The sequence below is a fragment of the Panulirus ornatus genome, chromosome 24 (genome assembly GCF_036320965.1).
Source record: "Panulirus ornatus isolate Po-2019 chromosome 24, ASM3632096v1, whole genome shotgun sequence".
NCBI lineage: Eukaryota > Metazoa > Arthropoda > Malacostraca > Decapoda > Palinuridae > Panulirus > Panulirus ornatus.
In genome coordinates this window covers 15,708,419-15,731,036 of record NC_092247.1, presented here as the reverse complement: position 1 = coordinate 15,731,036, position 22,618 = coordinate 15,708,419, and the positions used below count along the sequence as shown (strand labels likewise).

At 46.0% G+C, this 22,618-nt stretch overlaps 1 long non-coding RNA gene across 2 annotated transcripts in view; it reads right to left on the bottom strand.

Annotated features, from left to right (window-relative positions):
- LOC139756983 (uncharacterized) overlaps positions 1-22,618 on the bottom strand; it is a 101,380-nt gene that overhangs the window by 24,920 nt on the left and 53,842 nt on the right. For both annotated transcript variants that reach the window (XR_011714475.1, XR_011714476.1), the window contains exon 2: positions 11,585-11,705. This is a non-coding gene — a long non-coding RNA (uncharacterized lncRNA). The remainder of the gene's footprint in view (positions 1-11,584; positions 11,706-22,618) is intronic.

Sequence of the window (22,618 nt, the reverse complement as noted above, 5' to 3'; positions counted from 1 at the left end):
CTCAGGCACCTCACCATGAGTCATACATACATTAAATAACCTTACCAACCAGTCAACAATACAGTCACCCCCTTTCTTAATAAATTCCACTGCAATACCATCCAAACCTGCTGCTTTATACTTTGTCGCTGTCTCCCGCGTTTGCGAGGTAGCGCAAGGAAATAGACGAAAGAAATGGCCCCCCCCCCCCCATACACATGTATATACATACGTCCACACACGCAAATATACATACCTACACAGCTTTCCATGGTTTACCCCAGACGCTTCACATGCCTTGATTCAATCCACTGACAGCACGTCAGCCCCGGTAAACCACATCGCTCCAATTCACTCTATTCCTTGCCCTCCTTTCACCCTCCTGCATGTTCAGGCCCCGATCACACAAAATCTTTTTCACTCCATCTTTCCACCTCCAATTTGGTCTCCCTCTTCTCCTTGTTCCCTCCACCTCCGACACATATATCCTCTTGGTCAATCTTTCCTCACTCATCCTCTCCATGTGCCCAAACCACTTCAAAACACCCTCTTCTGCTCTCTCAACCACGCTCTTTTTATTTCCACACATCTCTCTTACCCTTACGTTACTCACTCGATCAAACCACCTCACACCACACATTGTCCTCAAACATCTCATTTCCAGCACATCCATCCTCCTGCGCACAACTCTATCCATAGCCCACCCCTCGCAACCATACAACATTGTTGGAACCACTATTCCTTCAAACATACCCATTTTTGCTTTCCGAGATATATATATATATATATATATATATATATATATATATATATATATATATATATATATATATATATATATATGGGGTTGTTTGGGAGGTGAATGCAAGAGTTTTGGAAAGAGGGGCAAGTATGCAGTCTGTTATGGATGAGAGAGCTTGGGAAGTGAGTCAGTTGTTGTTCGCTGATGATGCAGCGCTGGTGGATGATTCGGGTGAGAAACTGCAGAAGCTGGTGAGTGAGTTTGGTAAAGTGTGTGAAAGAAGAAAGCTGAGAGTAAATGTGAATAAGAGCAAGGTTATTAAGTACAGTAGGGTTGAGGGACAAGTCAATTGGGAGGTATGTTTGAAGAGAAAAACTGGAGGAAGTGAAGTGTTTTAGATATCTGGGAGTGGATTTGGCAGTGGATGGAACCATGGAAGCGGAATTGAATCATAGGGTGGGGGAGGGGCGAAGGTTCTGGGAGCGTTGAAAAATGTGTGGAAGTCGAGAACGTTATCTCGGAAAGCAAAAATGGGTATGTTTGAAGGAATGGTGGTTCCAACAATGTTATATGGTTGCGAGGCGTGGGCTATGGATAGAGTTGTGCGCAGGAGGATGGATGTGCTGGAAATGAGATGTTTGAGGACAATGTGTGGTGTGAGGTGGTTTGATCGAGTGAGTAACGTAAGGGTAAGAGAGATGTGTGGAAATAAAAAGAGTGTGGTTGAGAGAGCAGAAGAGGGTATTTTGAAATGTTTGGTCACATGGAGAGAATGAGTGAGGAAAGATTGACAAAGAGGATATATGTGTAAGAGGTGGAAGGAACGAGGAGAAGTGGGAGACCAAATTGGAGGTGGAAAGATGGAGTGAAAAAGATTTTGAGTGATCGGGGCCTGAACATGCAGGAGGGTAAAAGTTGTGCAAGGAATAGAGTGAATTGGAACGATGTGGTATACCGGGGTCGACGTGCTGTCAATGGATTGAACCAGGGCATGTGAAGCGTCTGGGGTAAACCATGGAAAGTTTTATAGGGCCTGGAAGTGGAAAGGGAGCTGTGGTTTTGGTGCATTATACATGACAGCTAGAGACTTGAGTATGAACGAATGTGGCCTTTGTGTCTTTTCATAGCGCTACCTCGCGCACATGCGGGGGGAGGGGGTTGTCATTTCATGCGTGGCGGGGTGGCGACGAGAATGAATAAGGGCAGACAGTATGAATTATGTACATGTATATATGTATATGTCTGTGTGTGTATGTATATGTATACATTGAGATGTATAGGTATCTTGAGCGCCTGTACCTCCATAACAAACTGTTATATCTTGCTCGGAAGTTGTGGTCAGTTGGTTGTACCGGCAGGACGTAAGTTGTAGTGTTTAGTTCAGATACAAGAGAGGGGAAATTTGTTTGGCTTATCCACGTCAAACGGAAACTCTTTCCACATCGGTCTCAGGGCAATGACTAGAATCCTTCGGTAGATGTCCTGTTGGAGATGATTCTGGTGAAGGTGGGAGTTACCATGAGCACGATGGTACAATCCATGAGCACGATGGTACGATCCATGAGCACGATGGTACGATCCATGAGCACGATGGTACGATCCATGAGCACGATGGTACGATCCATGAGCACGATGGTACAATCCATGAGCACGATGGTACAATCCATGAGCACGATGGTACGATCCATGAGAACGACGGTATAATGCTTGACGACAAATTGTAAAACCCTGAACACACGATACAACCATGAAACACTATGGTACAAACCTTGAGCACGTCGGCACAACCCTGGAACACGACGGCATTACCCTTGAGCACGACGGTACAACCCTCGAGCACGACCGTACAACCCTTGAACACGACCGTACAACTCTTGAGCACGACCGTACAACCCTTGAACACGTCCGTACAACTCTTGAGCACGACTGCACAGCTCTTGAGCACGACTATACATCCCCTGAACACGACGGTACAACCCTTGCCCCTTAGTTAGGAGCATACCGCCTTGTTATGAGGGGGCCAGGCTATCAAAGCCTTGTTCAACGCCACGAGAGGTTGTCGGCAACCTAAGTCGCATTTCCATCACCTCATTGTTTACAGAGCAGCCTGACGCTCAGTCATTCCTTCTTAAATGGCCTCCCATTCCCCAAGGTTTTTATTGGTCTATTGATCTAGGCCGAGAACAACTCCCATCCTCATTAGCCTTCCTGCGGCTAATGAAAGGCTCATCATTAGTCAGACAATTAGTAACGACCTGGCACAATTACGACCGCTCTCCCCCTCGCCTTCGAGGAAGCCAATCGTTAATCTCAGCTCTCCGTCACTTGTACCAATGGCAACCTAGCCACCGCCGGAATCGGCGTTATCATTGGTAGGTTCGCAGTCGGAGTGTGCGTCCGGTACTTAAACGAAGTCGAAGCCATTGTGAGGGTTTAATGAACGTCTCTTGTTGATGGTTGTAGATCAATTACCAGCAGTTGGCCGAACTGATAACGAGCTGTGTAATATCCTACTGTGAATTAGTGGGTTAAGTGGCTAGTGTCATAATGTAGATCACACGCATCCTCACTGTCTTCTCCCGGTACAGGACTTGCTTCACTGTCTCCCCCTGGTGCAAGGACTCGCTTCACTGTCTTCCCTGGTGCAGGACTTGCCTCACTGTCTTCCCCTGGTGCAGGACTTGCTTCACTGTCTTCTACTGGTGCAGGACTCGCCTCACTGTCTTCCCCTGGTGCAGGACTCGCCTCACTGTCTTCCCCTGGTGCAGGACTCGCCTCACTGTCTTCCCCTGGTGCAGGACTCACCTCACTGTCTTCCCCTGGTGCAGGACTCGCCTCACTGTCTTCCCCTGGTGCAGGACTCGCCTCACTGTCTTCCCCTGGTGCAGGACTCGCCTCACTGTCTTCCCCTGGTGCAGGACTTGCCTCACTGTTTTTCCCTGGTGCAGGACTCGCCTCACTGTCTTCCCCTGGTGCAGGACTCGCCTCACTGTCTCCCCCTGGTGCAAGACTCGCTTCACTGTCTTCCCCTGGTGCAGGACTCGCCTCACTGTCTTCCCCTGGTGCAGGACTCGCCTCACTGTCTTCCCCTGGTGCAGGACTTGCCTCACTGTCTTCCCCTGGTGCAGGACTCGCCTCACTGTCTTCCCCTGGTTCAGGACTCGCCTCACTGCCTTCCCCTGGTGCAGGACTCGCTTCACTGTCTTCCCCTGGTGCAGGACTTGCCTCACTGTTTTTCCCTGTAAGGTCACAGTCTTATCACACCCAAGGATAACAAGCCTCCCTGCCACTGCCACATTTCTAGCCATGGTCTGAGGTGAACGTGAATGGTGTTAGATCCCAAGCTGAAGAGAGAGTTCAGTCCTGGGAGGACTGTGTGAACGACTGGATTCTTACTCGGACCTCAGTAAACGAATGGAAATTTCGCTTTACACGAGCAATCATCCAATTTGTGTTGTGAGACAGATCAAGTATATGTTCTGGCAACCCTGAGACTTTCCCTTCTGTTGAAGTTATAACAGTTGTAATGATTCGTGTTTTTTGTTGTTCTTCAGAGTTATATATACATAACAAAAGACATTATCAGGAAAGGTATTGTAATTATGTCCCTGTAATCATACGCGTAATCAGGAGCTACACTCTTGTGTGATGTGCAGAGTTCCTATGAACAAATGGGTATAATTTTGTCCACTAAAATGCCGAAAATGATCTCATTTTGAGGTCCATTGTACAAGAGTAATGTACAGGGAAGGATTACTCGTAAGAGTATTATGATCATATTGTTCCATACTTGGTAATCATTTGTTCTTTATTACGGCGAAATTACTCACCAAGTAATGATGGTAGTCAGAGTGTATTGTACAATCCAGCTTACCCCAGACGCCTCTTCAGTAGAGGGAACACTGGTCGAGTGTATGTAAACTGGAATGTAACTCTGTAAACTGTGTTGTTTTATATATGTTGCCTGAGCGTAAATCTGTAAACGATGTGGAGTGTAAATGTGTTGTCCGAGCATGAAACTGGTACGCGAATACTGGCAACATTATTGGAGTACAAGTGTGAGTAATAATCAGCACTGTCGCAACACTATACAACTCTCTCAACCCTCCACACACACACACACACACACACACACAAGCCCGCTTACCGAAATTTTCGACGTTCAGCCGTGAATAAAATATCGCCAGGTGATTACCTTGTTTGAGGTGTGAAATATTGAAGTCTTAGATGCTGGGTTACGTGGTGTTTGGAGCTTGGAGCAACTCGAGTGGGAGACATGCGACTTGCATATGTGATCGGCCGAGCCCTGTAGCACAACCACCGACACACGACCCTGTTTCAAACGCTGTCTCGATGTCTCGTTACTGAACCTCAGATGCGACTGTCTGGTATATAAATGGCAGAAGACCTGAGGGTCAAGCCAAAGGCCAAGCCATTACACCAAACGAGATTATTACCCTTGTGGTCAAGGTAGATAAGTTTCATATCCACTTTTCAGGTAAATACGTACATGTGTACATAAGGAAAAGGACCCCTAACTTCATTAGCATTAAGGTGATAATCAGAGGTAACGGGTGTATAGCTAAATTATCGTCGAATTAACGAGACGCTGGTGTTTGCTCAGCTTTGAGTCAACACATTACGTCCTGGCAAGTGTTGCGAGGGGTTCGAACCCTCATGACAACTAACACGCTATGTCATCGAGTTCTGACTAAATGCTTCTGGCGGCTTTATTAATATCATTGGATTTTTGTGTGGCGAGGCTCACTCGATTCGAGAAATGGATCCCATCCCCCAGTATTTCAACAACAACTTTGCTTGATGAATATAGAGTGAATGTGTTGGAAACGAAATGTCTGAAGATAACATGTGTTATGGAGAGGGTTAATCGCGTAAGAAACGATAAGGTTCAGAGGGAGGTATTGTAATGCGAGTGAGGATGAAAGAGCTGAAGAAGGTATCCTGAGCTGGTTTGGACATACGGAGAGAATGATTGAGGGGAGGTTGACAACGAGGGTGTACGTCTCAGATGTAGGGGGGGACAAGGAGAAGGGAAAGAACGAACAGAAGATTGGAAGGATGGATTCAAGAAGATTGTAAATGCTCGGGGCCTGAACATGCATGCAGGAAGGTACGAGGCGTGCACCGGACAGAAGGAACTGGAGCGATGTGGTATACAGAGAGCTAACGTGTGGAGTTCTGCTCACACGTCTGGGGTGGCTCCTCCTCCTCTGCATCTACCAGAGTCGAATCGAAAACCTCTCGTCTCATTATCAGCTTCCCTGGCATCACCTTTCCTCAACCTGTTCTCTCCTCAAACAGGGAATGCCTTCGCCCGCGCCACGCAGGCGGCTTGATAGAGAAACAAACAACACAGCTGAGATGAGTATCATAATACTCTCAACCTTCTCGTGTCTTTCCCAGTAACTATGAACTGCCACACCTTAAAAACAGAGTTTCCCTTCTTTCAAAATTCGAAAAAAGAGATACTTTCCCTCGTCTCTTCTTTTGCCCTTTCGTAATCCTCTCTCTATTTCAGTCAAGGTCCGGCCTTGATGTGGACTTCTGTCCGTGACTGGAGCCTCCATCGCAGAGAGAGAGAGAGAGAGAGAGAGAGAGAGAGAGAGTATCAACTAAACACATACATCTCAGATACTTTAAGGTCACCGTTAGCGTCCTCGTGACGGTGATACATACGTCAGATCACCCCCTACGAGAGGTGTCTGCTGGGGGACAAGTGTCCATGATTGATTCCCAAGCTCAGAGACACAGCGAAGTACCATGGTCGGTGTGGCGCGCCGCACGCCACCCGTCGTTCCCTCATCATATTAACACCTGACGCTGGTTTTTGTCGTTTACACATACGCTAATAAACTGCGCGGCTAGGCGGGTTGTATTCTTTCTGCTGTTTCTTCTCTGTGACACCGCTGGACACACCACAGGCCACACTGTGTTCGTGTTTTTTTTATCGTGAGGGGCAGCAGCGGGTGTTGCCTAGGGGCAGCCGAGTGGCCGAGCGTGGCCCCTGGGTGAGGGCAGGAAGGTGCACGTCGCTGCTGGGGTCGTGAATTGCCACAGTCAGTGTCCATAACCTCCTCCACCCACTGGTGGCCGTGTCCTCACCGTGGGACAGTGAGACACCATCCCAGGTCTCAGAACCCGGACACCGAAGCATCACCTCAGATAATGGAGCATCATCCCGAAACACTGAAGCATCAACTGGAGAAGTATAGCTTCTTTCCAACACACTGAAGCATCACCCAGGGACACACACACGCACGCCCTCTTCCCTATGAGCGAGGAAGCACCAGGAACAACCGAAGAAATGGCCTCACTTGCTCACATCGACTCTCAAGTTGTCGCGTTTAATGCACCGAAACCACAACAACCACAGCCCCCTCTCTACAACCAGACCCCCACAGACCTTTCCGTGGTTTCCCCTCGACCGCATCATCTACCCTGGCACCTGGAAAGCCGACTTCGAATGCTTGAGTCACTGACCAACCTCACCTCGTGTTCGTAGTCCTCGACATCAGTCCAGCGCCTGAAACTGGTTCATTTTCGCAAGTCGTAACAAAGACATACACATGGGGGGGTTCAGCGTCTCGCCGTAGTACCTCAAAATGTCGATTTACTTGAGTAGGATTAAGAAGGATCACTCGAACAGTGGCTCAGCACTCACGCCCCTGCTCCTACCTCACTCCTTGATGCATCCAGACAGCTGGTGTCAACAACCTTGTAGGACATCTACCCTTGTACCTTAGAGCAGTTATCTCGCCAACAGCTAAAGACAGATTTTCCACATGGATCCGTAATAATAATAATAATGATAATAATAATAATAATGATGATAATAATAATGATAATGATAATAATGATAATAATAATAATAATAATAATAATGATAATAGATAAATGAAAATTAACGTCTTCCTAGGTCCGCTTACTGGAGGTTACACAGGAATCGAAACATCGCCTTGGGCGAGGCTGTATCATCAGTGGGAGGACAGTCTCCTCAAAGAACTTCCCGTCCCAAATGAGTCTACACTTCCCTGATAACAGAAGTTAAGAAACCTTTGGCAACACGAACCTTTAGAAAGGTCTTGAGTAATTCAAAAACTCATGATAATTAGTGGTGGGATAATAAATAATTATGATAATGATGATAATAGTAATAATGATAAAGATAATGATAATGATAATAATAATAATAATAATAATGATAATAATAATAATAATAATAATAATAATAATAATGATAATGATAATGATAATATCCGATGCACCACGAGAACTAATGTCCTATGTTTTTCATCTTACCATTATATCTACACTCTTTGAGTTGATCCATCGAATTTGAATAAAACTTATTTAAAGATTAACCTTAAAAAAGTAGATTATTTATATATTAAAAAACATGGCGTCTCTTCAGGATATTGGCGCTAAAAGTTTTATATTTTTCTTTCGTATTTTCAAGACTTCATGAAGTGGATGTGCTGATACGGAAGATGAAAAATACCACAGTGATCAAACGTTATGAAAGATACCATAATAATCAAATGTTATGGAATTAAGTACATAACTGATAATATAGCGGGTTAAAAACGGACAATTTTGATATGTCACACAAAGGCGTAAACCCAGGAAGTGGTCGATAAATGAAGGAGGAAACTGCAGATTACCAACAATCACAAGTCCTCAGTCTTCCCCAACAATCTCAACAACTCTCTCCTCCCCGCCGCAAAAACCATGATTCTCTCTCTTTTTTTTCTTTGCTTCCCTTTGAAAAGCTCTGAAATACTGTCATTCCCATCCATAAATTCCAGTGAGGGTTGAAAAAAAAGGAAGGTCTGAGAATACCCATTAAGTTTTCGCCGCCTTTTTATCAAAAGATACAACTTCCGACGATGAACAGCGCCCCTGGAGGCATTTCCCTCGCTACTGTGTTGTCTCGTCACGTATCAGGGAAGGCCTCTGGGCTGATGGAAAAGACCCAGGTTAATAGATAGGAACACCAGCGCTCTGGTGCTACGGTCCTCACAAATGATTACACACACACACCTCCAAGCGATCTACGACTCCAGGAGATATGTCGGGTGTAAGAAGTTGGAACTCAGCAGTTTTTTTCCTTCGTCGTGATCCCACACAGAATTGAGAAGTATATCAGACGGCGTGGAGGGAAGAGTAACGTTAACATTGAATTCTTCAGGTACAAGGAACTGCACTCAGGAACACTCCTGATGCTATTGTTGCTGCTGCTTAAACGCAACATCTCTGGCTCTTAAGGTGAGTCATCAGACACTGATGATGGAAAAGGCGATTCGTAGAGACAGTCCGCTGACACATTCCCTATTATGACCGTGGCTAGACCAGAGAACTCGCACACATAGACAGAGAAAACACGATAACTTCACAACTGCACTTTCATGTAATGATCACATCATCAAGGAGATACAAGAAAGAAATATAACAGTCAGTTAATATACAACGAAGAGACGTAGCTAGGGCGCCATTTGGTAAACAAGTGACAATATGTATATATATATATATATATATATATATATATATAATATATATATATATATATATATATCTATATATAAATTTTTTTTTTTTTTTTTTTTTTTTATACCTCGTCGCTGTCTCCCGCGTTTGCGAGGTAGCGCAAGGAAACAGACGAAAGAAATGGCCCAACCCCCCCATACACATGTACATACATACGTCCACACACGCAAATATACATACCTACACAGCTTTCCATGGTTTACCCCGACGCTTCACATGCCTTGATTCAATCCACTGACAGCACGTCAACCCTGTATACCACAATCGCTCCAATTCACTCTATTCCTTGCCCTCCTTTCACCCTCCTGCATGTTCAGGCCCGATCACACAAAATCCTTTTCACTCCATCTTTCCACCTCCAATTTGGTCTCCCTCTTCTCCTCGTTCCCTCCACCTCCGACACATATATCCTCTTGGTCAATCTTTCCTCACTCATTCTCTCCATGTGCCCAAACCACTTCAAAACACCCTCTTCTGCTCTCTCAACCACGCTCTTTTTATTTCCACACATCTCTCTTACCCTTACGTTACTTACTCGATCAAACCACCTCACACCACACATTGTCCTCAATATATATATATATATATATATATATATATATATATATATATATATATATATATATATATATATATATATATTGTGAACAAAGTCCTGTCGTCCTGTATCTCCTGTTTTTCATTATATATAATTTTTTTCTATTTCTAGTAGTCTGACCCAAGAAAACGTGGACAAGTTAGGTTTATGTAGCACATCACTGTTATTCATTTCGTTCACAAACGTTGGTCGATATGCTTCCAATTTAAGACCATCTTTCATGAGCTTCCTCACTGTTGTTCGGGGGAACTTCGAGAGGTGATATCATTCTGCAGAGCGTCCCACAGGGCGATCTCCCGCCGGCACCAGTAACAGGTACATACTACTACTGTCATGTTGATGGGTGCGTCCTGTCCTTGGCCTGTCCTTGACACTTCCTGTCGCAAATAGCTTGAACCACCGATCCATAAACATCCGAACATCTGTCACTGTATCATCAGGTACATTCAGTAATTGTTCAAGGTCCTCAGTTCATCTTCTCTTCACCTCATTACAGCCTTTTACCACTTTCCCATCTGCCCCCTTTCACCGATGATCCCATTTCTTCTCTCGTTTTCCTCACACTGTTAACCCCCTCCCAAAACATTTTCTTTTTCTCCCTGAAGACTGCTGACACCCGCTTACTCCAATTCTCATTTGCCCTCTTTTTCAGCCCCTGCATCTTCCTCTGGACCTTCTGTAGCTTTCTTTATCGCATTCCTTCCTTGTAAATACCGCCCATACACCTCTCTTACATCGTTCTAACCTGCCGACCTGCATACCACGCACTTGTCTCGCACATACCAGCACTGGTTTCCTAAATACCTCCTTTTCCTCACCCACAGCCTTAGCTTCGTTTAGTCTCACACTATGCCATTCTGCACCTAGTCTCTCCTGGTATGGACGCCCTCACTTACACAAGCCTTTTTCCAAGCTAGCTTACACTCACTACCTTCTTCTCACCTCATCCAAGTCTATTTTTCTATTCCAATCTATATATATATATATATATATATATATATATATATATATATATATATATATATATATATATATATATATATATATATATACATTACATATGGTGATGTGGTGGGGTGAGAGAAACACAGGTTGGGTGGCATACACTATACTGCTCTAACGTTTCGACAGTCATGATCACAGATCGAGCACGGATCTCCAGCTCGGCTCTTGCAAGGCACACAAAAGCAGCGGCAAGACACATCACCGCGGCAGAGGCGATGAATACAAAGCTTGACGGAGACGGCGAGGTCAGTGACGACAAAGGCGGCCAGGTGGTGGAACATGGCAGAGGCGGCGAGGTCAAACGCCGGCCGCAACCATTAGAGAGGTCATGCCAGGTACTCAGGGTGGGATGAGAGTGGGGGAGGGGTCGTTGAAGGTCGACGACGACGCGTATATAAGCTGGAGTCCTGTTCTTCTGTTCTCATTCAGTGACTCATTCAGTGATCAGGAATCTGTCGAAACGTTAGAATCAGTACAGTGTTTCCCACCCAAACTCTGTTTCCCTCACCCTACCGCATCACCAGATTGTCGTGGAATGAATGTATTTTATAATCTACGTCGGGAACTGACGTGTACCCACCCATTGATATATACGCGAGCGAGTATATCTTAGTAATGACGGGGCGACATACGACTTGTAGGCATAATCACGAGGAAATACTTGACAACACGGACGGAGGCAGCGGCACACGTACCTCTAGGCTGCTGAACACTGGAGTGTGACATCCACACAATGGCGAGGTTGACAGGAACAAATGTCCAAGCACAGCAACGTCTCCACAATCTTGTACAGCTTCACTCAAAAGCAGCCGAGACCTGAAAGCAATAGAGCTAGACATTCATGGTGCTTTATCACAACTCAGGGCAACAGTAAGGGTTACGGTTGTGACAAGCTACAACAGTAAGGGTTACGGTTGTGACAAGCTACAACAGTAAGGGTTACGGTTGTGACAAGCTACAACAGTAAGGGTTACGGTTGTGACTAGCTACAACAGTAAGGGTTACGGTTGTGACAAGCTACAACAGTAAGGGTTACGGTTGTGGCAAGCTACAACAGTAAGGGTTACGGTTGTGACTAGCTACAACAGTAAGGGTTACGGTTGTGACTAGCTACAACAGTAAGGGCTACGGTTGTGACAAGCTACAACAGCAAGTTACACAGTGAACTGAGGGGTTGGTCGAGGTGTGACGCTTGTTAACGAAGGTTAAAACAGCGCTTACGGTAATGGCAATTCTCAATCACAAGTTGGCTATAACGAAATTCATCATACGTCATATAGAAAAAATGGCACATTCAGACGAATTTCAATACAAAAAAAAAAAAAAAATGGCACATTCAGACGAATTTCAAGGCCAAGTTAGCGACGAAGACAAGGATGAGTGGTATCACAGGAGAAGGCTATGCCAGCCACTCCAGAAGCAATGGCAACATTCGCTACTGACCCCTATTTACCCATCTCCCTCATACTCTCAATCACAATTGAGATAACTCAAACACCAAGTAAAAGCAACCAGTTCGAAACCCAGTGAGGGGGAATATAGGAATGGAACAAGAGGAAGGAGAGACTAGTGCCTTCCTGTCGGATCTGGCACCGGCTGCTCGTGAGGGCTAAACCAGCTCCAGACTTACACATCAAACTTGCCACCTGTGACCCCAATAATGTCTTTGGCTGAAGTGACCGAAGGTTTTGACGATGTCGCAACCTCAAGCAAGGGTATGGTAAGTCTGTCGACACCTGATGGCGACCTAATATAATCAGTCGTCCAGCGCCATCACTCCCCTACGATCGCTGTCAACCTGTTCTCCAGATCTCATCCAGAGCGTCACCATGAGGATAGATGAGTGTATCTTGCTCCATTCTTCAGCGTGAGGGTTGTCACATTACCATAACAACATTATTGATCATATACATCCGGGTTATAGTGATCATAATCATTCAGGCTGTCCGGGTCACGCCCTATGGTCACTGAGGGACGCAGCGGTACCACGGGACACCACGTTAAGTAGCTACGTCTATTGTTTACCTCAAGTGTCCTACCGTCACTACGACCCGGAGCTGACTCGGGAAAACTTCGTTGTTTGGGCCAAGTTGTGCGGCTGACAGGGGGGTTGAGGATGAGGGAGGATATCAGTGGCCTTTTGACATCCCCCTGTCATGACGAACTTAAGTATTACCTTCAGTATTTCTCCCTGTGTTCCCTGACGTCTGAGCACTTCACATTTCGTGGGCTCCTATGTTCTCGTTCATACGTATATGTGCACTGAAAGTTCATAACAAAGAATGATAATTTATATATATATATATATATATATATATATATATATATATATATATATATATATATAAACCATTGCAACACAAACCCCGCCAGGTGGTAGAGTGTCCCGCAGTGTATCGAGACAGACTTCCCCAGAACTTTTTTTAAAGGGGAAGTAAATGTTTATAGTTGTGTTACCGGAGTGATAGTTTTCATACATGGTGTTTTGACAAGAAAATAGTGAAATTGGAGAAAAATGTAGCTTAGACATAGAAGCTTATTGATACAGTGGTTAAATTGATGAGAACTGCTATTGACGTTTGTGTAAATAAATTATACATTTCCTTTTTTCCATAGCCAGAGGTTGAACCATTATGTGACATTCATTTTTTTCATTCATTTCAAGCTAGAAGTTTCAGTTTTCTAAATTGTTTCTTACATTTTCATATGTATATATATGTATGTGTGTGTGTGTGTGTGTGTGTGTATATGTGCGTATGTATGTGTATGTGTGTGTATGTGTATATGTATATATATATGTATATTATCCCTGGGGATAGGGGTGAAAGAATACTTCCCACGTATTCCTCGCTTGTCGTAGAAAGCGACTAGAGGGGACGGGAGCGGGGGGCCAGAAATCCTCCCCTCCTTGTATTAACTTTCTGAAATGGGAAACAGAAGAAGGAGTCACGCGGGGAGTGCTCATCCTCCTCGAAGACTCAGAGTGGGGTGCCTAAATGTGTGTGGATGTAACCAAGATGTGAAAAAAGGAGAGATAGGTAGTATGTTTGAGGAAAGGAACCTGGATGTTTTGGCTCTGAGTGAAACGAAGCGCAAGGGTAAAGGGGAAGAGTGGTTTGGGAATGTCTGGGGAGTAAAGTCAGGGGTTAGTGAGAGGACAAGAGCAAGGGAAGGAGTAGCAATACTCCTGAAACAGGAGTTGTGGGAGTATGTGATAGAGTGTAAGAAAGTAAATTCTCGATTAATATGGGTAAAACTGAAAATTGATGGAGAGAGGTGGGTGATTATTGGTGCATATGCACCTGGGCATGAGAAGAAAGATCATGAGAGGCAAGTGTTTTGGGAGCAGCTGAATGAGTGTGTTAGTGGTTTTGATGCACGAGACCGGGTTATAGTGATGGGTGATTTGAATGCAAAGGTGAGTAATGTGGCAGTTGAGGGAATAATTGGTATACATGGGGTGTTCAGTGTTGTAAATGGAAATGGTGAAGAGCTTGTAGATTTATGTGCTGAAAAAGGACTGATGATTGGGAATACCTGGTTTAAAAAGCGAGATATACATAAGTATACTTATGTAAGTAGGAGAGATGGCCAGAGAGCGTTATTGGATTACGTGTTAATTGACAGGCGTGCGAAAGAGAGACTTTTGGATGTTAATGTGCTGAGAGGTGCAACTGGAGGGATGTCTGATCATTATCTTGTGGAGGCTAAGGTGAAGATTTGTATGGGTTTTCAGAAAAGAAGAGTGAATGTTGGGGTGAAGAGGGTGGTGAGAGTAAGTGAGCTTGGGAAGGAGACCTGTGTGAGGAAGTACCAGGAGAGACTGAGTACAGAATGGAAAAAGGTGAGAACAATGGAAGTAAGGGGAGTGGGGGAGGAATGGGATGTATTTAGGGAATCAGTGATGGATTGCGCAAAAGATGCTTGTGGCATGAGAAGAGTGGGAGGTGGGTTGATTAGAAAGGGTAGTGAGTGGTGGGATGAAGAAGTAAGAGTATTAGTGAAAGAGAAGAGAGAGGCATTTGGACGATTTTTGCAGGGAAAAAATGCAATTGAGTGGGAGATGTATAAAAGAAAGAGACAGGAGGTCAAGAGAAAGGTGCAAGAGGTGAAAAAAAGGGCAAATGAGAGTTGGGGTGAGAGAGTATCATTAAATTTTAGAGAGAATAAAAAGATGTTCTGGAAGGAGGTAAATAAAGTGCGTAAGACAAGGGAGCAAATGGGAACTTCAGTGAAGGACGCAAATGGGGAGGTGATAACAAGTAGTGGTGATGTGAGAAGGAGATGGAGTGAGTATTTTGAAGGTTTGTTGAATGTGTTTGATGATAGAGTGGCAGATATAGGGTGTTTTGGTCGAGGTGGTGTGCAAAGTGAGAGGGTTAGGGAAAATGATTTGGTAAACAGAGAAGAGGTAGTGAAAGCTTTGTGGAAGATTAAAGCCGGCAAGGCAGCAGGTTTGGATGGTATTGCAGTGGAATTTATTAAAAAAGGGGGTGACTGTATTGTTGACTGGTTGGTAAGGTTATTTAATGTATGTATGACTCATGGTGAGGTGCCTGAGGATTGGCGGAATGCGTGCATAGTGCCATTGTACAAAGGCAAAGGGGATAAGAGTGAGTGCTCAAATTACAGAGGTATAAGTTTGTTGAGTATTCCTGGTAAATTATATGGGAGGGTATTGATTGAGAGGGTGAAGGCATGTACTGAGCATCAGATTGGGGAAGAGCAGTGTGGTTTCAGAAGTGGTAGAGGATGTGTGGATCAGGTGTTTGCTTTGAAGAATGTATGTGAGAAATACTTAGAAAAGCAAATGGATTTGTATGTAGCATTTATGGATCTGGAGAAGGCATATGATAGAGTTGATAGAGATGCTCTGTGGAAGGTATTAAGAATATATGGTGTGGGAGGAAAGTTGTTAGAAGCAGTGAAAAGTTTTTATCGAGGATGTAAGGCATGTGTACGTGTAGGAAGAGAGGAAAGTGATTGGTTCTCAGTGAATGTAGGTTTGCGGCAGGGGTGTGTGATGTCTCCATGGTTGTTTAATTTGTTTATGGATGGGGTTGTTAGGGAGGTAAATGCAAGAGTTTTGGAAAGAGGGGCAAGTATGAAGTCTGTTGGGGATGAGAGAGCTTGGGAAGTGAGTCAGTTGTTGTTCGCTGATGATACAGCGCTGGTGGCTGATTCATGTGAGAAACTGCAGAAGCTGGTGACTGAGTTTGGTAAAGTGTGTGGAAGAAGAAAGTTAAGAGTAAATGTGAATAAGAGCAAGGTTATTAGGTACAGTAGGGTTGAGGGTCAAGTCAATTGGGAGGTGAGTTTGAATGGAGAAAAACTGGAGGAAGTGAAGTGTTTTAGATATCTGGGAGTGGATCTGGCAGCGGATGGAACCATGGAAGCGGAAGTGGATCATAGGGTGGGGGAGGGGGAGAAAATTCTGGGGGCCTTGAAGAATGTGTGGAAGTCCAGAACATTATCTCGGAAAGCAAAAATGGGTATGTTTGAAGGAATAGTGGTTCCAACAATGTTGTATGGTTGCGAGGCGTGGGCTATGGATAGAGTTGTGCGCAGGAGGATGGATGTGCTGGAAATGAGATGTTTGAGGACAATGTGTGGTGTGAGGTGGTTTGATCGAGTGAGTAACGTAAGGGTAAGAGAGATGTGTGGAAATAAAAAGAGCGTGGTTGAGAGAGCAGAAGAGGGTGTTTTGAAGTGGTTTGGGCACATGGAGAGAATGAGTGAGGAAAGATTGACCAAGAGGATATATGTGTCGGAGGTGGAGGGAACGAGGAGAAGAGGGAGACCAAATTGGAGGTGGAAAGATGGAGTGAAAAAGATTTTGTGTGATCGGGGCCTGAACATGCAGGAGGGTGAAAGGAGGGCAAGGAATAGAGTGAATTGGAGCGATGTGGTATACCGGGGTTGACGTGCTGTCAGTGGATTGAATCAAGGCATGTGAAGCGTCTGGGGTAAACCATGGAAAGCTGTGTAGGTATGTATATTTGCGTGTGTGGACGTATGTATATACATGTGTATGGGGGGGGGGGGGGGGGGGCCATTTCTTTCGTCTGTTTCCTTGCGCTACCTCGCAAGCGCGGGAGACAGCGACAAAGTATAATAAATAAATAAAAAAAAGAAAAAAAAAAAAAAAATATATATATATATATATATATATATATATATATATATATATATATATATAATGTAATCATACATATTCGCCATTTCCTGCATTTGTGAGGGAGCGCCATGAACAGAGGACCACGCCTTAGAGGGAATATCCTCACTTGTCGCCCTTTGTTCCTTATGGCTCGTACAATTCCAGGGCTGCGCTACTTCCAGTAGCAGGGAAGAAGTAGGAAGTTCTTTGCCGAGACTGGTCTCCCGGGGATACAGCTTCGCTATTTACTGAACACTTACAATTTACTGCTGAACGCCGAGGGTTCGAACCCAGGACCACTGTACGGTCAGTCAGTGGCCTACACACTCGATTATCCTTAAAGATTCCAGTTGTTCATTTTTCATTAATCAACCACCTGTCATTAATCAACCACCCATGGTTCGTAATTAGATGTAATACATGTACTAACTTAAGTAGGCACATCCGGCATGTGGTGCTTAGTGTGTGGTTTGTTTATTCATGACATCGGGCAAAACGACCATAGGGTTATTTATAGTGTGTGGGGGTTATTGCAATTACCACGTATTGGTCTGTGATCAAATATGCATGGACATGATTATGAAAATGATACCAAGCTTAGAATATATTTGATAAAGTCGATGATAGTTGACCTCTCGTGATATAAAACCTAATCCAGTGTAGTGACTGAACACAAGAGAACTTTTATGATGATAAAACGCATTCGATTATGAAAAGTGGCATTGAATAGTTTACGTCAGGATTTGAAATATGAGAATATTTTATGAACATGTATTCTACTTCCATCAACGATTACCCCAGGACCAATTTCAATGATAAAAGTCCTGGTGTTTCCCAAGACCTCTTTCTGAAGACTCCAGCAGGCCACGGGTTGCGTACGCCTGAGGAACCAGCGTCACTCATACCATTAGATCGAAGCTCAGGAAGCGACACACGGACAGGAGGCGGGCGTGAGGCGGCAGCGACACGACAGCCAATAATAACGGGAGGGAATGACTGGCCATGTGTTCACCGTTGTCTACCAGGAGGTAATGCTGCTGCCCACCTCATCAACCCGAGGCGTTAGTCCTACCTCGTTGCTGTCCACCGCCACCTTACCTCATCATCATGTTATGATCAAGGCATCTCATGCTATATTGTAGCACGCTCGTTGCTATGGAGATCCAGATGGTTGCTTTGGATAGTAAAATCATCCATTATGAAAAATGAGGTTTTTGGAGAATACGTCTTTATTCTAGAGTCGAAATGAAATTGATGGGAGGCTCCTGCAGCACTCAGGGAGCTGGCTACGTCCACCGATCGGGACCACAGGTCATGACGTATTGCGATGTGTGTGTGTGTGTGTGTGTGTGTGTGTGTGTGTGTGTGTGTGCGTACATGATGCAGAGCAAACGTGGTCAAAAGCTTGGTGTTATATGGAACCACAAAACCCTTTGCGATACGAATGATCAAAGCCAACAATAATCCCTCAGGGCCAACAGTACGACCCATGAATATGATGGCATGACCTGCTCAGCTGCGATGAAATTAGGAGAACACAGGTACAGCATAAGCAACAGCAATAACAGCATTAGCAGTACCGACAGCAGTGATGGCATCACAGCACACTGTAACACCCTCATCTACTCTCCATCCCTTCCTTACCATCTGCTCGCCCGCAGCAGAAATGACCAGCTTGAACCCTTCAAATGTAAACACTCTTCAACATCACAACAATAAACACATCATTTACTGTGGACTGAACTGTTGAAACCTTATGGAGAATCGGAAGCTACAAACACCGACTGGCACCCCTGACCGTCAAGCATTCACGGGCCGCCCGGAGTCGAGCGCATAGGTTCTAATCCTAGTTATGGCAGTCGGTCCACACAGTCAACGTAGCTGATCATCTTTCCCAACGGTCGGCTGGTCGATAAAATGGGTACCTGGCTTAGGCTAAGGCATATATATATATATATATATATATATATATATATATATATATATATATATATATATATATATATATATATATATATATATATATATATATATATATATAACGTTAATGGGACGGCCTTGATCAGGGCATTCAGTCACCCGTGTCGTCTCAGCTACCATAAAAAAAGATATCTTTTGTGATCGAGTTATGGGCGTCAGTAGGAGGAAGGGCGTGGGCAGGTGGGAGGCGGCGTCAGCCGTCATTACAGGTCTGCTACATCATCATAAAACACCGACTCCACCACCCATAGGAGGACCACCCGTACGAGGGGAGAAACACACATCTAATTGAAATCCTGCGGTGTGTATGTCGTTGTAATGAGAATATGGCATGACACGTTTCCCTCCCCCGGACACACACACACACACACACACACACACACACCCGGCGTCAGAACCTGACAATGACTCGCTATTTACTGAGGAGGAACCACTACACCGATTATCATAGCGACTCCCCCATCAGGAGACGATGGTGTCTTGGTCATAGAAGATGCGACGTAGCCCTTGCGACGGTGTGATGCCTTGCGACGTAGCAAGGAGGAGTCCCACAAGTGTCACGTTAACTGTAACATTATGGAGGACCTGCTACTCCTCCGGCACACCACAGCAACTTCATCAATAGCGTCTACATATAGGCCAACAGAGGCGCGGGGGACAGTTTCTTCCTCAGGACAGACAAACACGTGAAGATACAACTATTCCATCTTAAATGTCGCAAAATCTGACTAAACTACCATTTTCTTAAGCAGGTAAATGTATGGGAAGGTCAGATTGCATTCCTTGTTTATGGTGGATCTAAGAAGAAGTCTTCATCAGAGACGGGAAGTAAGATTCCTTAAATCGAAATAGCTTTAACCACACACCAGTGAAGGAAACATGATTTTACTAAATGATTTTCTTAAGTATCCATTTGTTTAAGCAAGGACGTAGCTCGTCCCGAAGACAATGGCCTCGTAGACTGACGCAAGAGGAAGAAAACAAGTCATTGAGAGGATGTGAAGACGAAGCCATTGTGATCTACATATGACCAGAGGCGCCACCACCCACTTTCACCAACTGGTGACTCAATGACTCACAACGACTGACTCTGGTCCTGGATGCTGCACTACCAGGACACATTGAGTCAAGTGACTCACGACGACCGACTCTGGTCCTGGATGCTGGGCCACCAGGACACATTGAGTCAAGTGACTCACGACGACCGACTCTGGTCGTGGATGCCGGGCCACCAGGACACATTGAGTCAAGCGACTCGCGACGACCGACTCTGGTCCTAGATGCTGGGCCTGCACCAGACACAGAGGGCATGTGCACCACCTGGGTTCTGCACCACCAGTGGGTCTACCAGCCCACAAGCTGCTGCACCACCAATGGTCTCTCACCCAGTGGCCTGCCACCACCACAGTGGGTCTTGCTGCACCACACCACAGTGGGTCCATGCTGCACCACCACCACAGTGGGTCTTGCTGCACCACCACCACAGTGGGTCCTGCTGCACCACCACCACAGTGGGTCTTGCTGCACCACCACCACAGTGGGTCCTGCTGCCCACCACCACAGTGGGTCCTGCTGCACCACCACCACAGTGGGTCTGCTGCACCACCACCACAGTGGGTCTTGCTGCACCACCACCACAGTGGGTCTTGCTGCACCACCACCACAGTGGGTCTTGCTGCACCACCACCACAGTGGGTCCTGCTGCACCACCACCACAGTGGGTCTTGCTGCACCCCCACATGGGTTTGCTGCATCACCACCACAGTGGGTCTTGGCAACCACCAATGTCTGCAGCACCACCACCACAGTGGGTCCTGCTGCACCACCACCACAGTGGGTCTTGCTGCACCACCACCACAGTGGGTCCTGCTGCACCACCACCACAGTGGGTCCTGCTGCACCACCACCACAGTGGGTCTTGCTGCACCACCACCACAGTGGGTCCTGCTGCACCACCACCACAGTGGGTCCTGCTGCACCACCACCACAGTGGGTCCTGCTGCACCACCACCACAGTGGGTCTTGCTGCACCACCACCACAGTGGGTCTTGCTGCACCACCACCACAGTGGGTCTTGCTGCACCACCACCACAGTGGGTCCTGCTGCGTCACCACCACAGTGGGTCCTGCTGCACCACCACCACAGTGGGTCTTGCTGCACCACCACCACAGTGGGTCCTGCTGCGCCACCACCACAGTGGGTCTTGCTGCACCACCACCACAGTGGGTCTTGCTGCACCACCACAGTGGGTCTTGCTGCACCACCACCACAGTGGGTCTTGCTGCACCACCACCACAGTGGGTCTTGCTGCACCACCACCACAGTGGGTCCTGCTGCGTCACCACCACAGTGGGTCTTGCTGCACCATATATATAACTAAATATAACTAAATATAACGAAATATAACTAAATATAACTATATAATATAACTAAAACGATTGAAAATATTACAGTAAAGAACTTGGTGCTAAAGTCTTGTTCGCATGACGAACTGTGTATGAATACTTTACTGTATTATAGCACCTGATTCCGAGTAACTTGTACTGTAAATTTATATGAAATAGAAACACAGGATTAAGATGTGGATGATTTATCTGAAGCCTCTATGGTCATGTCAGTAACAAGGCACTGGTCCCTCTCGAGACCGAAAGCCAATTGGATCTACGTTATGAAATTTCGGCCAGGCAGATGACCATTAAGTCTTCCTGACGGAGACAAAAACGACCCCACCACAACGACCGTGACCTGAACATAACCAGCAGTTAGAGTCTAAGGGTCGTACTGGTATTACATTGAAGTGGGTTTCTCAAATGTGGATCTGATATGTCCCGGTGTTGACTGTGGAGGGAAGTGGGTGGTGAGGTAAAGCAGCGTGAAGGGGCAGTGAGGGGAAGGAGGGACGTGGGAGGGAGAACAATGCAGAGGGAAGCGGGACAGACCGGGTTGTGTGGAGGGATGTGAGGGACGTCTTATTAGCATGACGGGGGTTGGTGGAGGGACGTCAAGAGTACTTGTAAGGGTACTGTAGTGTGTGAGGGGGAGTGCTCGTGGAGTAATAGTGTCGAGGGATTGGCAGGGCGCGGGAAGGCGTGTGTGTGGCGCGGGGTCTGGCGTGGAGTAATGAGGGGTTCTGGCGCGGCCTCAAACACGCACTGGCGGCTGGCCCGCGCCACCCTCTCGCCAACCACTCCTTCCATTAATATTTACACACAAGTAGAGCGTTAATGCAACCACTGAGCACTATCGTGGAAGAGAGAAAAAATAGAAAACGATTAACAGAGGCGTGAGTGACCCCAGAAAACGTGGGAGTTGTGGGCATAGACGGACTTCTAGCCTATGGGGCGTCTGGCTCTGCAAGCGAGGGCGTCCGTGGGTGTTCCAGTGTGGCGTATGGGTGACGAGGGCCCAACACCTGCGGCCAAAACCGCCCATAGTAATTGTTCCACACACACACACACACACACACACACACCCTCATCATTACGAGACACAGCACCGCCTCCTTACGAAGTGTGGCGAGCATGCGCAGTGGTGCGGTTGTAGATACCATACAACCACAAGGACCAGACGAAGCGCCACACATGTCCTGGT